The 18,643-nt window shown below is 31.8% G+C and overlaps 1 long non-coding RNA gene across 1 annotated transcript; it reads left to right on the forward strand.

Annotated features, from left to right (window-relative positions):
* Nucleotides 1-3,254: 3,254 nt before the first annotated feature.
* Nucleotides 3,255-18,643, forward strand: LOC131846807 (uncharacterized). The gene is made up of 3 exons (XR_009357691.1): nt 3,255-3,376; nt 15,345-15,423; nt 17,959-18,643. It is a non-coding gene; the product is annotated as an uncharacterized LOC131846807 (long non-coding RNA).

The raw sequence follows: 18,643 nt of genomic DNA on the forward strand, positions 1-18,643 counted from the left end.
TATATATTTTTTATATATTGCAATGACAAAACATTGCAATATATAAATATATATATATATATAAACGTACCACATATAGATATTTTTAGCATGTATTTTCTAAACTTGCATTGCTCACTTTTTTTATAAGCATTTCTTATTTCGACTATTAGGTTTTTTAATTAAACTACCGGATGTAATCATTTATATATGTCTTTATCTTTACATAGTATATAACAAGTCGCCGCCGCTGTCTATTCACTAATATCTTTTAAATAACGCAACGGATTTTAATGCAGATTGCAGCAATTTATAGAGGAATCAAGACGAAGATTTATATGTATAATACATGTGTGTTATAGTATAGAACAAGCCGAAACATTCAAAGGTGTGTAATGCATCCGTGCCAAGTCGGGACCTGTCGCTAGTATATTATATATATAGTTGTATAATTTTATATATTACATTCTCAAAACATGCGCTGTAAAGTAAATACAGATTATACTTCGTATTGAAAATATCATAATATAGTATGATGATATAATTATACATAGTTGATCTTTCTGATGTAAATATATTTATTTCGTGCCGTAAATGTTTTGTCACTCTCTTGCAAATTAGGAAAATAGCTCAAAGGAAAAGGATGAATGGACTTCAAAATCTAAAATATAATCTTCATTGTAAAAATGTTTTGTATAAATATGATATACGCTGTATTGTAATGTTCTATGTATATAACATATAACTATATGTATTTTATTACGCCGTGATTTTTTTGTTCTACAGTGTTGTACTATAAACAAACAATTTGTATTATTATTTACAGAGGTAGTCTTTGTATTTCGTTTCTTTTTCACAAGCTGTTTGCTTCTTTAGAGAGAGATGTAACATTTAAAGTACAGGTTGCAAAGTTCTAACGACATATTCCTCAATTAGATGTTACTCGTGACTAGTAAAGCAAATCTGCAAATAGTAGTGAGTTTTTCATACCAACCAAGTTGTTTGGATTTATTTATCCATGGTTTGTGTGTAGTAAAACAATATTTTTATTCGTCAAGGGAAATTTAGTATAGATAAAAACTATAAGCAATCTCTTATAGATAACCTTCAGAAAAGGAAACTATTCCACGTGTAAAATTTCTTAAGTTTTCACTTGCTATATCTGTAAGTATATCTGCATAAAGGATCAGTCATAAATGGTATACTGAATTAAAAGCCAAACATGGTATTCATGATAGTGAGCTGAGGTATTTATTTTCGCACTAATATATAAGTATACTAGCTGTGCCCGCGGTTTCACCTGCGTTAAATATCAATATATATTTCAATAAAAAATATAGCCTATGTATTCTGTTACATAAGCTAAATTATTGTAAAGTTTCATCAAAATCCGTTCAGAAGTTTTTGCGTGAGAGGAACAGACATCCATACTCACAAACTTTCGCGTTTATAATGTTATTAAGATTAAAATACGGGATGAGGCGAGAACCTGGTACCGACACGATATCTTCACCCGAAAAAAGACTTCCGTATGAAGTCGAAATAATTATCGCGAAAGTTGCTTAAAAAAAGCACAGTGGATAATTGAAAATAATATTTCAAACCTTCCTTCTAGCTATATTGTCTTTTACCAATTTAGTATGAAATTTAGTGAAATTTCCACATTATTTCTTGGTGAATGTGTTTCATTTAAATGAGTACTTTATCTCGCTTTTGGAAAACCTTAATTCTAACTACACGGTCACGTGATCAATTGTAATATGAAAACTTAAATTAGTTACTTACAAATTTCCACTTTACTTCTTGGTGGATGTGGTTCAGTTTAAGCAGTATTTTATCTGGCTTTTGACATGGTACACCATTTACTACTAAACCTGTATAACAACGTATACAAACTGAGATGATGGGTCTGAATTATCTTAAATATAAGTTGGTTGGTTGCATTATAATATTATTTGCTTTTGTTACAATTGATAAATGTATAAACGTGATTCCTAAAATGGAATATTAGCTTTGTATACATGATATTATTAGTTGTCACTTAATTAGACGTAAGCTATTGGTATTGTGAAAATATTCACTTTGCATTGTATAAAATTATAAATTTGTAAGTTGTATAGATACAGAATGATATAAAGTGAGACAATATGTATACTTTTATATTAATATTCGTTTCTCCGTTACATATTGAATGTTTGTTTGTGTATCATTTCGAAGCAATACCACCAAAGTTGCAGAAACATTTGTTTTGTTCTTTCTGTCTTTTATTTAGTTATTTATTGACAATTTAGTAAATCTTTCGTATTAAGTAGTTAATTTGTTTAGTTATTTTTTAGAATAGATACATTCCGAACACCGAATCAGTTGTTTTATTAATTGTATTTTGATGACGGCCTAAAATGAGAACTATGGTCAACTTAATAGAACTCATATTTTCAAAAGAATTGTTTTTCAATCAAATGGGCTTATTTATATGAATGCAGATTTAGTAAAGGGTGTATTAACCGGAAAGTCAAGTAGAATACTTACGAAACTGATCCATATTAACCAAGAAACAAAGTGGAAATATGAAAAAATATATGATATTCTCTTTGTAAAAAAAATCCTGTTTTCCACTGTGCTCCTTCGGGAAATATATCTAGTTTCATTATAGTTTATCACTGACTTCCGCCTATATACCTTTTATAATATATATGATATGAATTTCGGTCTATAATCCTCCAGTGGGTAGTAGTTGACCGAGTAGAGACCTTCTATCCTTAGACACAATTCATATTTATGTTCTATCAGTGAAATACAAGGTACAAGATGTCAGTGAACACATTGTTAGCACATAAAGGTTTGATCCGTTATCGTTGCAAAAGTTCAAGATAGGCCAGATTTATGTTTTACTATCTTATAATGAAGTTACACTCATCAATGTTATCTTATTCATCCCCTTTTTCCCACCAAATAGTTCGTTCACAGCCAGTTAAACGATCGCAAGCGTATCCAGTTGCAAAAAAATATTAATTATACATCGCTCATGAAGAATCAAATGGACCTTCACTTAACCAACAAAGCCAGTTACCGAATAGCGAAGATGTAGAGCGAGCAGGCGTTGACTCAATGCTTCAATAGCTCCAATTGTGTGTCTACCGTTTTTCATTTACAAACACAGTGCTGTTCTGTTCTGTAAATATGCAAGCGAAGTATCGGCTATGAGACACAGTGTCAAAAATATTGGAATTGTGTTAGTAAGCGTGCGCGCGCGCAGCTCGGTCGCCTCAGTCGGCACACCGCCCGGGCGGGCGCCACACGACCGGGATCTGCGCACGCGAGCGGCGACGCGAACATAAATAATTTCAGTGAAATAAACACGCATCCGCCAACTCTAGCATGCGAGCGCACGATTCTGGTAAGTGCATTATAATTAACACCCGATAATAGCTGATAATCCGATGATGACGCTACCTTCTCCTACGACGTCTATATTTAGTGGTGAACGTATTTTCGGACGCTTGCAGCGAGGGAGTTCTCTGCGTTCCACCTTTCCGCACTAGGCATAGTTTTCCCGCGTGGAAATAGTGTTTTTTTCTTCATCCATATATACCTACTTATACGTATTTACCATTTCTACTGAGTATACGAATGTAAAATTTTGAGATATCTGCGTGAATTTTCTATAATCTATATTCGTTCAGTATTTAACAAAAATGCGGGTTTCATAAAATCGTAGAAGGTATATTTAAGTACAAAAAGAACACGTTGCACATTTATTTATCATTGTAACACAAAAAGATACTAGTAATTACCAATTAGCAGGTTAAAAAATAGATTCTTATGATCGGAATGAGTAGCCGCTGCTCTGATGCCCTAAATACCATCAATTGAAACTGCTGAGTAGCGTCCGGCAGTGGCCTATTGGATATTTTAATGGTGTACATGAACAACAGCGTGTATTTATTTCGTTGCGTATAAAGTAAACACGCATTGTTGTATTTTCGTTGTAGAAGTCCGGAAGAAGATACAAAAATAGATTTATAGATCAACGCTAAAGGTTTTAGAAACCTATTTTGGTGTTAGCTGTTTATCTATCTATATATTAATTATTCGTTATGGACAGTCTTCATTGTTTAGAAGAAAAAAATAAAATGTTTTATTAAATAAATATCTGAGAAAGAAGAAACAAATAAATATCAAAATAAAAATATCTCCTACGGGATTGTGGTTTTAGTTTGAACACTGTGATGTTTGTTTTAGATGCCAATATATTTATGTTATGGATAATTAAACAAAGATTAAATTGGAATGCTAAATGCCAGGAAAGTAAAATGTCGGACAGACAATAAAATCTATTGAACGACTCTCACAATTGTTTCAAATCTCTGAAATCTTAGATACTTGCGTTGAGTTCTTCGAACAATTCTATATGGTTAACATTTCAAATAACCAAGACACACTAGACTAGATATTGTGTGTATTATGTGGACTAAATATTTTTTAATTATAAATTACCTCTCGTTTTACAGTAGAGAATAAGAAAAATTAATGATACAGACAACTTATGGTATGTAGAGACCAACGTATTTACTCTATTAACGGGTAATTAAAAATATGTTATAAATTTGAAGTATTATAAAATACTTATAAAACATTATGGATGGGGAAAAAGTACAGAGGATTCATGGCTAATTTTAAGTTTATAAATATGGCCTTAATGCAACTGCACACAAGCTAAGAAAAGCATGACTTTTACTGAATATAGAAAGTTCTTTTCCAAACGTTTCGTTTGCTTAACCATGTTACGTTTAATATAATATAGAAAACATTCTCTTTTAATAAAGTACTCGTTTGGTTTATTTATTAGTATTATAATTGTCAAGGCATATTAAATCGACCAAATCATTAGACCGGTCTTCAGAATCATTAGTTTACACGAATAAATTGAGTTTTAATTTCCCGCCATTTTTAGGTTGTTTCTATATACGATGAACTATTGTGAAAGTGTATGAAGACAGCTAAAATCGCGATTGATTTTAGTGAAATCATATAGCACCATATAGCGTTAAACTTGCTCTACAAGAAAAATAATTTCGATGGGGTGTTGAAATAATAAAATATTCGGAGTTCGATTCTTCCCTGGGATTTGAAGAACTTTGATATCTATAACAAATCTTCCAACAATAAATAATATACAATAGACGTTTGTAGAGACTGTTCCTGGGTTTCTCTGAACACGAATGAAAGTGGCCACGTTCTAGCCAGACTTCCATTAAAAGTTTTACAGAGTAGGATCTGTTTTGGAATTAAATGCTTTATTTTAGAGTATTTTTTAAGCATGCTAATGGAGTGGTGCACATATCTGCGCTAACGGTTTACGTTGCAGCGGCACCAGTGGAGGATGACAAAATGTGCATGAGTTCAGGTCAGTTAGCTCATCTTAGCAAATTTGCAATAAGTTTCTGGTGTCACCAAGAATAGGAGAATTTATTTTATTCAAATTAAGTATTTGCTAATTATTACAATAAATATTTTGTAAAATATGCGTTATTGTAATTTCTAATTACATACAGGGTAACAATAACATGTAGAATAGGTACTCAGGAAACTGACTAGTGAGTGAGTGAACCGAGAAAAATAAATCAAAACTGAAATACTGCAAAAAACATCGAACTTTTCGTAGTACACGTTTAGTGTACTATAAATATGGTTAATGGTAATAATAAACGCATGGTTTGTAGAAAGGTTTCTAAAAATATTAACAATTTTTCACTTTATTTCTTGGTAGATTTATACAGTTCGTGAATAATATCACTGGTTTTTGATTTCGATAAATATTTCAAATTGTTAAAACAATTGTACGTGCAACCTGACACGTGCCTTTTCAACTAACCTTGTACATATAGTTTACTAATACTATTATTCAATGTAACTCGTTTAAAAACGTAGTGATTACTTCCTCAGCGGTAGCATCACATTCTTAAAAAAATAAAAAGGTATCTATTACTTTCACTGAAACTTCCCGCCAAAATTCAACTCTATCTACAATTCGTTAATTAGCACGATTTAACAATTGAATAATTAATTACTGGCAGGCAAGAACTGAACGCTAGACTTTTTACAATTCTAAACGTGTCTGTGTAATGAATAAAATAGTATTTTCTAATAAAACATTAGCGTTGTTAGGTCTACTGTAGAGAGTGTAGTGCCTGCCAGTGGATTCGCTAACGTAAAATACCTACTGGTCATGAGTTATTGAGTCAGGTCATCGACTCCGCGGTTCGCTCTGCTGTACCAGACAAAATTACTGTAATCGCTCGATTACCTATCCATTGTCAGTATAGTTTCGATTCTCTACATTTTTAACATTTTTATCGTTTCTAATTATTCTTGTAGCTCCTTGATACATTTTATATTGTTTTAAATTATATTTTTTGCCACATTCCTATTTATACTGTATTTAAATACATTTGTTATATCGCTGTCGTATCAATCTCATCTTTTAAAAGTACCTATATTTTGCATAGTTAACACTCAGAAACTCTCCCATAATCAATATATTTGCTACAATATTGATTAATTTTACCGCACCTCTACTGTCTCTGTAACATCGTCGTCATTAACTAACCAGAGTGAATTTATTCTCATATTATCATCATGTATTATTAAGCCATCAGTGCTATCATCGTCTATCTACCATTTTTTTATTTAAAAAAAAAATCTATTTGACATTCGGGATGACGGAAAGCTTTTTATAAACTTACTTTACACTGTTTTATGTATATGCTCTATACATAGAAAAGACACAACGCAATACAGTCACAAGTATGGTATGAACCTTTAACCCGTAGAAGATGAGATATTGTACCAAAGCAGTATATCACCAAAGTTGTCAAGTCTATTAGGAAAAAAAGGATTGATAAATAATAAATAATAATGTAAATAGAACTAATTTACACATAATTTTACCTTAATGTTAATTTAGACCTTGCCTAAATAGTCTGAAATTAACACCATATCGATTTTACAAGGTCACTTCGTATAACCTCTAGTTCTTAGTCTAGTATTTAAACGCAATCACTCTGTAAATAGTGAATAGTTCAGGTATTACATCACACAAGTAGTTTTGTCATAGTTTTCCCAGAAATACAAATGGAAGCCTGAGCAAACACTTTTAAGAAGATTTTAAAGACAGCCTCGGAGGTATATCGTATTGTGATATCATACAGTTCAATGTACTTGTGGTTGTAACTCCTAATTACCTCTTTTGGACAAGTACATTCTTTATATAACAAAATTATTCAAGAGCCTACCGCGCCTAGTAGATTTGGACAAAAAGTTTCAAAAATCTAGAATGCCAAGTTGGCATTACGTGTATGTTGAGTGTTGCATTTTATGCGACAATTAACTATGCCTCTGTCTACCACACCTAGAATAATAGTAGTGAAGGTATGTTAGCATTTCTAATTAGTAGCAGGCGTTCGTCCACTCGAGCTCGTATTGTGTATTGTGTGGGTTGCAAAAAAGGCGCGAAATGGCGGCCATGATTTCGTTTCGCCGCAACCAATAATGCAATCTGTGCCTGTCTGCAGTTCACCTGTTTGTTTTATTAGTTAATGAGTACTCACTGCTTAGTACATATATTCTTTTGTACTTTAAACTTTTGTAAATGAGAACTGACTTGATATTGATATTATTATTGCATCATGTTTGGCTGGAAAGTTAGGTACGAATTACACATGTATATTTACGAGTTATCAAACAAGATAAATGACTAATGAAAATTCAATATGGCGGGCGGTAGCCATCAAATATTTTTCCAAATTTATTGTTCTACATTTATTGTTACACACACTAAAGTTTGCTCTTTGTAACCGACTTTTGATTTAATCTGATTTCAGAGCAAACATTTTAAATACTAATCAACAATCTGCTTACTAATACAATTCTGTTTATACTTCGTTATTACATAAATATTTGCAAGACTCGTGCGAAAATAACAATAACAATAATAATTAATTAAAGGAAGATAATAAAATAATCTGTAACCAAATTAATGTTAAGGAAATTAAAAGCTTATACATTTTAGGGTTCTATATTGACACATTACTGCCAAGATCGTAATTTAATTTTAAAAAAATAACGGAAGCGCAGGAATATAGTCATATTATTATTTTTATGCCCATCTTGATTGTTATAATCTAGCGGCAGTTTCATTTCTGAAGATTATTTGACTCAAAAAATCATTTGGTTTACATATCATTAAATATAATTTGGTTTGGTTACATTTGAACACTTACTGTTGTAAACCAAATGATTTGTTCGAACTATCTAATGCTATTGGCCGTAGTTAGCTTTTACAGCTTCACCGGACGAAAAATTTGGGATGAGTGCAGAAACCACTCAAAACCTTATGGATAGAAAGGCCAACTCCCGCGTGACGGATACGATTTTAGTCTGATGACACCGCTAAGGGTCAGAACCACGGCTTGAGCTGTCGTAATTTTGATCCCTGTTTCAATTAAACAGGGATTCAGAGACGTGTGCTCCACAATCGACGTGGAATGAGATTATAAAGACAGATATGATGCATAGTTACCGGTCAGAATTGTTCAAGCCTTGAACACCCATCACAATTTTGTAGGCATTGTTAGAAATTATGCGTACTTATTTTAGTTGTCCGGCCATGACTTTATAATACTAACTTCTGCCCACAACTTCGTCCGCATGACCATGATTGTTTGGGACCAAAACCTATATTATTATAGAATATTATAGAATAGAATAAATCTTTATTGCTAACTGTGTGGGTACATTGATTTGTAGGTGGTATAACAATATAAGCTTCTTCTATCTAATTTAATGATTTATTCAAAGAAGCATATTCAAAATCATTATTGCTTTATTAATATTAGTTAAGAATACATGAATAAATATGATATATCCGAAATGGTAAATATAATGACGATGAATAAACAGAACCTTTTAAGTATTATTAAGACTCGCACTTGCCATATTTTTTTCAATATCACGCGCGGTATTTTTTGCTAGAACGGTATAAACTGGTAGGTACTTAATAGATTCGCGGTTTTTATATACCTAACGAATCAATGAGTCACTTACCATGTTCTGAGTCGACAGTCGAGACCTCACCAACGTTTGTGTTTTAACTACGCAATATCTTGGTTGTTTGTTTTTTTTCTGTTATGGTTTTGGAAGATATGTGATTTTGCTGTTGAAAAAAATGAATGATTCTAGTTAATGATAGTTGTTGGCGGTCTTTCTCTAAAACAGTGAAGTGTTCCAAAAGAACAGAAACATAAAACATATTGTGAAGAGCAATAAGGGAAATCCTCATGTGTGCTATATTTTTTTCTTTCTGTAAAAAAAACAAACACTCTCAATTACACAATGAATTAAAGACAAAGTCAAAAATCATTTATTTATATAAAAGTGTTCTGTATATACATACATATAGAATACACTTTAAGCCATTTATGTAACTTACATCATATTTTTTTATAACTATCCCTACCACCCAGTTCGCATAGTTAGAAGCTATTATTTAGGTTATTGATGTGAACTTTGTGACATCAATATAAATGTCATAAGCAAAACATTAAAAAAGGGCGCAATAAGGTTTCTTAAAGGTCGATGGAGGATATGTGGCATCCTTACAGTGTTTTTTACGCGGGCACATCTAGTAACCTAAGCTATGCCTGCGGTTTCACCCACATATAATTTACTAATATTCTAAATGCAAAAATTTTGAGTATAGATATATAAATGAATGGATGGATGTTACAGTTTCACCCAAAAACTACTGAACAAGACATAGGCGATAAATTTCAAGCGGCTAAAACTGCGCGGACAGCTAGTAGACTATATTCCAATTAAGTGCAGCGGGACATAGCTAGTAAACAAAAAAATCCAATTGAAGGTTTGAAGGTTCTTATAAATGGATTTCAAAGCCAAAGTCGCTGCTTGTGGGCGCTAAGACCCTGACTTGATGCTGATTGCGGCAGGGTGCCTTTCTTAAATATATTACGCATATAATATTACGCGTAGGTGGTGTTCCATTTTGTCAAAGGTTGACGTATTAAGATTAAAATTTACGTAGGTAATTAGCCGACTTGAAAAGAGATAAACAATTTTAAACGAGATGACTGCGAACAGGGACGGATGGAAGAGAAAAACATTTACGTCCACCCCAAATAAATTGGATAATGAAGAAGTAGATGATAATGATTACTCGATGCAATAAAGTTATCGAGTTTTCTTAAACTCTTCAAGTACACCCCTTGTTATTAGTAGACGTGTGTGCCTGTCTGTTGTTTCCTAGTTCTTAAAAGAATGGAGCGAATATGATTTTTAATTTGATAAAAAATATTTCAAATTAAGGTTAGGTAGAGGTAGAAGTGGACTATAAGATATATCTTCAGGGAAACAGTCTCTGGCGTACAAAATGTATTGCGATTAGCATTAAATGATTGTTTTGCAACAGACGTCGGAAATCTGGCGGAATGTATCTCCAACATGACAGATAAACAATACATCGAATACTATTTGACGATGATCATGCGCAGGATTAAGTTATTTGCTTCGGTTCGATTCGTCCCAGTTTAATTACTTGATAGCGATACTACTAAATAGATATCATGACATAATATTACTATGTCACGTCAAAGGAATGTGCTTTGTGCGATGACTCTAGGTGCATTGGAATTGCAACTTAGATAGCGACAACGAGCTTCATTAACTACCATTTTGATTACTTAATTTTACATTTACCCCTTAAAGTTCCACTTGGGATCACTCGACTACAGTTAAGTATTTGATATACCTATAAACTAATTTGAAATATAAAAATTTTACTTCAGTAAAATCTGAATTAATACAGAGCCATGATTTAATTTCTTGTCTTATTTATAAACTCAAAAAATGTAACTAGAAAACTGTATTATCAAGGAATAATACGGGTTGTATTTCAGACAGGCAGCGCCGCAGGATTACACTATTAATAATAATAATAATAATCTTAGGACAATTCACACAGCGCCATCTAGACACAAGTTAAGCTAGCTAAAGCATGTGTTATGGGTACTAGATAACTGATAAATACGTAGATATTTTTTTGTAAATACATACATATTATATATAGAAAACACCCAGATCGATACAAACAATCATACTCATGAATACAAATGTTTGTGCCGTGCGAGGAATCGAACCCGCGACCATCGGTCGTAAAGCGGTGTTCTAGACCGTATTATTCTGCAATACGCAAAAGATGCTTGGTCTACGTCTAAACAGAGGAATTACATGTCTTTAAATAGATGATATTTTTTTTTAGTATGTATGTATTTGTGTATAAATATATGTATATATGTTTTTATATATTATGTATTATATATAAGTATGTATGTATTTGGATATGTATATTTACTTTATTCATACCTACTTACTTGTATTTATTTCCATGTTATTTTCTTAATAATGCACCGCCCACTAATTTCTGTTTACATGGTCGACTGGGAGAAAATGCCTTATGGTGTTAAGTCCGCCATTTGCACCTTCATTTTTTTGTATTTGTGCATTAAAGTTTTAATAAAGAAATAATATAATGAAATGCACTAATGGTATACTCTGGGGGACTCTGGGAGTGAGGAGAGTAGATGTCCTCTGGAGATGGGAGTGAGGAGTATAATAGGATGACCAGGCTAGTTACCCAAAATTAACCGCAACAGTTTCTAAGGGGACCACGAGCACGTCGACTTGTCATCATACAGCACGTACTATGTAAGGTCGACCTACATTAGATCAAGCAATAGCAATCAAGTCGAATAAAAAATGGCAATATTATCAACAGTCCCCAATACTAGCAATCCTCGTTCCTCAACTGTGGAAATACACTGAAAGCCTTAATACAAGAGGAAACTAGGAAAAAGTATCCATCAGACTAAAGTCGTGTCTGTCAGTCGGGATTTGCCTTCAGCCGCTCCTTCCTTTGACTTGGAGTGCCATCTGCACTCGCCTCCTATCGTCCGGTGAAGCTGTAAAGGCCAGCTGCGGCCAAAAAAGAGTAGTCCGAGTCAGAAAAAAGAAAGTACATATTTAGAGTTAAATATATTTTTTACTGTTTCAATTTTTTTACTGTTTTACTAAAATATAAACGTTACTTACACGCACCTAGATACAAATTAATATTCCAAGGTTCATCGCTTTTGACTGTTTGTATGAATCATGCAGGAACTTCCTTTCGCATCTATAAATGGATGGCAAATCCAAATATACAATACTCGCCTCAATATTATACCCGGCGAGTTTTACTTTTCTATTTTCTATTTAACGAAACGTAAACAATCATATACAGTATAATAATAAATGATTGTCACGAGCTAACAAATTTTTATGTAAACTAAAGTTTTAAAAATATTTTTTTTCTTAGTTGTTTGAAAAATTATATTAAAAAAAGCTAATAAAAGATTGATTTAAATAATTTTTCTGATATAGTGCGTAAAAAAATATTAATAATCTTTAATATTTTTTTTAAATATAGTCTATGATCTTTGCAGATATCGTAACGCACTATATGAGAAAAATTATTTAAATCAGTCATATCTTTTATTAGCTTTTTTTAATATAATTTTTCTGTAACTGTGCATTTGTGCAAAATAGAAATAAAAGTAGTATATATTAAAGCCTAATAATAGTTTACGAGAAATATAGATATTTATCACCCAAAACAGCAGTTATCTCCAAGGCGATTAATTTAATCAAGATTAAGTATCAATGCAGAGGAAAACAAAGCTCGTGCCTACTGACCTAGAACGTATACAGACTTTGGAATATGTACACAGATGGCGTGCCGGATGACTGCATATGTCTCACATCGAATGCTACGCCATTATGGCATTTAAATTTACTCACTAAGGATATTTTTCGTGTAACAGAAATTCCATATATAACATTTATTTGGATTACGTAAACGCCTCTGTGTCGGTCTAAGGCATCACACGAGTAAATACGATGATGTCACCTAGCTCCGCCTACAATTCCGCTGTTTGAGAATGCTATCTGCACCACGGTTCATTATGTATGCGACAATGAATACACGGGAGATATACAAGTTAATTACGTTTGATAATATTTTTGTCTTGAATTTTTTTTATTAAAGAATTTAATAAAAAATTCTTTATTTAAATAAACTTAAAGTTTTTAATAGTCATACTTAGTAAACCATTAAGATAGAACAATTTTGTTTATTTTTACATTTACCATCCAATTGTATGCTATTTCATTTGAGAATGGCAACTCAACTGGTACATTTGTTGTGTTATTTAGAAAAAAAGGAAAGAAATATAAAAAAGGAGTTTTGAATAGTCTTATTTTTTTAATCTTAATAAAGCTGTCTCATCACATTAAGATCTCTTTTCAATAATTGTTGTAACTTTAGATTTTTGAATTGAAATGTGTGTATATAAACTACTAAATCCACCACTAATTCTTTTAAATATTTTCAAGTAATAAATAAGAGTAAATCAGTCATCGTGATTAGATCACAGCAATCCCTACGCCTAGCTTAGTCTCTAAGCAGCACTCGTTTGTGTGTATTGCTAGTAGGGATGGGTCTGCTCTGGTCTGGTCGCGAGATACCGATTAAGAATTAAAGAATTTATGCCATAAAATTATAATAAGTTTGGATCGCAATCATCTGTTTAGAAAAAACTTCGACCAGAGAAATTTGAAGAGAGAATTAGATCAAGAAGAGGGAAAAGGGATTGTTAGTAATATGGATGGACGACTCCATAGCTATTAATAAAAAAATTGGATCAATGAAAGAATTTAACAAATACATTTATAAAGAAATTAATATCACATTGTAGATGTTGCTTATCTAGGTAACACTAAGCTGAGCTTGTACTATAAATACTAATTGATAATCTTTTATATACCTACTTACTTAATCATAGAAATAAATTATTAATATTACATTGATTTGCACCCGTAGTCTTATGTAACGATGTCTCACAATAGTGTACGACGCCTGGATTATAGTTGTTTACAGATTTCGAATAAAATTAATGTAACCGTGACTTACCGCAGGTTATCTTAAGGGTCATGACCAGATTATTAATAAAATGGATAAAATATTATTTAACACTGCTGGAATTGAGGTGGTAAAACAATCTGGTAAAAAAACAATAATAATAATAACCCTGGACAGTTCACATAGCGCAATCTACTCTCAAACTAAACAGAACTTGTGTTATGGGTAATGAATGAATGATATTTGAACAGAAATAGTTATATATGGATTCGCTGCATCTTTGGATTACTTAGATGTAGTGTCACAGAATAAAAAGAATAATATATAATCCCACAGTACTCTAACTATCAATAGGATCACGGCCAAAATATTTTTTTTTGTAATACATATGATGGGAAAGACATAAAAGGAGAGTAAGCTCAGATATGGCGGCAGATAGGGAATGATCGAAGAAAATGACATACAGCGCCGACTCCATATAATATGATAGAAGACAAGGCAATAATCATTGTCTCGCTTTTCTCCCATGATTAAGAGACGTTGCAATTAAATATTTAAAAAAAATCAAAATATTTAAAGAAATGATGATGATTATTTTGGGTGGGAAATTTCTGTCCGGTTAATGCAAATCTAAATTTAGTTTAAATAGGCAACGTACTTCTTGTATGTTTATAAACTTGTTATCATCGAGGTCGTCGTACCTGGCATGTGCTGGCATACATTGTACAGTGCACTAATGTTCTGACAATTCTTTCTTGTTAAATTTGATACATGTTTACATAATTAAAAACATGAAGCAAGAATACAGCGAGAAAACTGTTTCTAAAATTTTGAATACAGGAAGCCCGCCTGTCGTATGGGTGCTCATAACTTTGGGAATTTTGTATGTATGCTATTCACTGTAAACAATATATTCTTAGGTGATAAAGCCACCGATCCTAAGAATATCCTTCAATTCTTATCCCTAACGGGCCTAGGTAGCGAACTTTGACAAAGGGAGAGCACAATAGATCTAGAAAAGTCGCAGTGCTACACCTGACATTAGCCCAAAGTCCCTAAAATGTATGTTAAAATAAAAAAAAAATGTTATTATGGGCGTCACATGATAACATGATAGCCATGATGCTGGTAGTCAGTTCGTTTTACTCGATCTCTTTATTTTACGTAAAAAATAAAGAGATCGAGTCAGACAGACATCTAAATCTAACCCCAAAATAATCACATTAAAAAAAAAACGTTGACTGTCGCTGGTAAATAGTAATAAATTGTAATAAAATCTTTTATACATGAACAAAACGTGGGAATATTTTATTAAACTTTCTCGTTGTTGCAGTGAAACAAATACGAGTAAAGTGAACGAGTCTCGAGTGCAGAGCACGAACAAACGACGGACGGCGCACGACGAGAGAGCGGTGAGTCACACACCCAACATCATCCACACGTTTTCAATCTACAAAATACTGATTATACAACCTAACTAAGAACAAAATACAAAAATTGCAATTTTTGAACATGCTTATTTCGCAAAGAGTTACATTAGCTAAGACTAGAATACAAAATTGCAATTTTTGAACATGTTTATTCCCCATAGTGACATTAGCTATAGGATCAATATATAAAAATTGCAATTTTTGAAATAGTTTATTCTGCCACATTAGCTTAAATAAAAATACAAAAATTGCAATTTCTTATAATATTATTTCTTTGGCTAGAATTAAACTCCAAAACTTGTCCAAAATAAAGAGAGACAGTTTTTATTTGGTGCATTTGGCATTTCAATATCATTAGCATGTTTTTAATGTTTATAGTAAATATTATAGTATATGTCCATGTAAATATCAACATATATATATATATACTGTGATATATTACATAGTATTTATGTTCATAACTTAAAATAATAAATAAAATATAATAAAAATATAAATTTGCTTATAAGCAAAAGTGATTAAGGAATTTAAAATTTTCAGTCAGAAATTCCGCTACGCAACCGTCACCGTCCTTAGTTTAATAGCGAAAGTGGCGTATAATTATGTACCTCTTTGCAATTGTAATTGTTTTTAATTTATCAAATATTACTTTAATATACTTTTTGGGAGTTCAAACACTGAGTTACTTTTTTTATGTAATTATAAAGGTGAACAAAGTGACGGTTGAGCCGTCACTTTGTTTGCCTTTATAATAATTATTATTTTAAATACTACATGTTATTAATTTAATAATAATAACCCTGCACAAATCACACGGCACCTTTAAGACACAAGACAAGCTGAGCTTGTGTTATGGGTACCTACTTGACCGCTGATATAAATGCTTTAGATACATTTTCTTTGTAAATACATATGTATAAGGAGTAAACATAGAAACACCCAGACTGATACAAACAGTCATACTTATAAATACAAATGTTTGTACCGAGCGAGGAATCGAACTCGCCATAATTTGATGTAGCGGTGCTAAAGCGCTTGATCATCCAGGCCATGGATTGTATTCGTCGACAATGTAATCACTTGCTTGTACGAGAGTTCTGTAGTTTCATGAATATTATCCCTGAAATACAAATTAACTTACTAAATAATTTTTCATTAATTACAACAACAGATTTACATCAAAATCATTTGAAATTACTTATGTAATATTATACATACGGTGTTATTTTGTCATATAAATTAATTAGTTTGGGGTGGACTACCCTTAGGGCTATAAGAATAGTTAAGTTCTATTCTCAGACCTACTGAATATACACACACATTTTATAAGAATCGGAGCCGTTTCGGAGGAGTTTGTTATAAACGCTGTGACACGAGAATCGAATAATATTATAAACATGAAAGTTTGTGAGTATAAATAAATGGAAGAATAAATGGATTTTGATGAAACTTTACAGTAGTATAGCTTATACATCAGAATAACACAGGCTATAATTTAAAAAGATATTACGTAAATTTCAATATTGAAATCAAATCAAAAATCTTTTCTACATGGAGGACATTTCAGCCGCTTATGAACGTTAAGATTTTTGTATTATTATTTTTCCCTACTGTCCAGTTCAGTATACAGATTCAATTGAGAAGAACTGGCAACATAACTAAACTTTAAAAATCAAGCCAATTTATTTATACTGTATATATTGTGTGTCTATGTCTGACATAAAATTATTGTTTAGTATTATTTTTAACTCTGTTATATTTCAAACAATGTACATACATTGGTATGTGCGATGTAACGCGGGTAATTTGGCCAACACGCCTCAATTCACGCACCGCCATTTAATTATTTCCTTTTTTCAATGCAACCGTGGTATTTAGTCAGCGAGCCACAAAATATTTGTTATAAACATTCGGCATATCGATGTACAGAATGTACACTAGTTTCTACTACTTAATTGTACCTATTTATGCTTCTAGGTTATTACTCGTCCATGAATAAGTGTTTTACACATCGAACGAGTAATTTAGCGATTGTTATCTATTTACATGGCTAACTATACCTAACCTACGAAGTCGTCTGCTAACGTTCATCAAATAGAATAGAATAGAAATAACCTTTATTCAAATAAACTTAATATAAGCACTTTTGAATAGTCACATTTTTTATTCTACCACTCATTCCGAACGCAGACTCATTACAAGATCAACCAACAAGAAACTTGCGTGTTGATCTTTTAAATAAATGTTGTTCAGAATTACTATATATAGTACTTAATATATATATAGTAATAAAATAAATATTACTAGGTATGTATTTTATAGAATTTTGTGAGGATACGAATCTGATCAGCCATTTAATTGTAAACTAAAACTGTAGTCTCTGGAGCAAACCTCGTCATTTATAATGTAATTAAATGCGGGAGAAAACTTCACTGAAACTGCACTGTTCGTGACATACGTGATTCTAAGATATAAGGATGAATTTCTTATCGATTATTTATTGTTTTTTTGTTTCAGATTAGGGTTGTGAAAGCCTCTTCGACGAAACGAAACGAGATCGGCGCCGAAGAAGTGCACTTCTAGGCCTCTCGAAATACTGTAAAAATCGCTCGGTGGCCGTCGGACACTAAAATAATTCTGCACTGCTCTTGTAATTAGTCGTATAATAACGAATTATAACACGAAATACCCTCTATCAGTGGCCACGACAGAAGGGTTCCTTATATTGTACATACATTTATATATGCATATATAAATTGGTCAAGAGTGATCTCTAACGTGACGTCACAATAGCATATAGTTATCTACTACTGTTAATAATAAAGCTTTGTTTACTACGCATTTTAAAATTTATCACCCATTTTTGATAGTTTTCTATATTTGTACGTATTCAAATTTGTAAATATTTGAACTAAAAAATAATAAAATATAACAAAAAAAATATAAGCGTGACATTGTGTAAAAGTAACTTTAATACTAGTCATTCATCTAGTGTATTTATTTGTTAATTCAATCTTGTAGTTTTTAGTGATTACTTAGAACTAAATAACTAAGCAGTTTGACATTCTTCAAAAAATATATAATATATTAAAAAAATAACATATGCCAGAGTGCATTATTGACCAAAGAAGGAATATCGATTCATAAATACTGGCCGAAAATAAATATTGATAGATTCAAAATTTTGAACGTATAAACTTAT

Source organism: Achroia grisella, unplaced genomic scaffold (assembly GCF_030625045.1).
Source record: "Achroia grisella isolate CSIRO2021 unplaced genomic scaffold, CSIRO_AGI_Agris_v1 utg512, whole genome shotgun sequence".
In the NCBI taxonomy this organism is placed as follows: Eukaryota; Metazoa; Arthropoda; class Insecta; order Lepidoptera; family Pyralidae; genus Achroia; species Achroia grisella.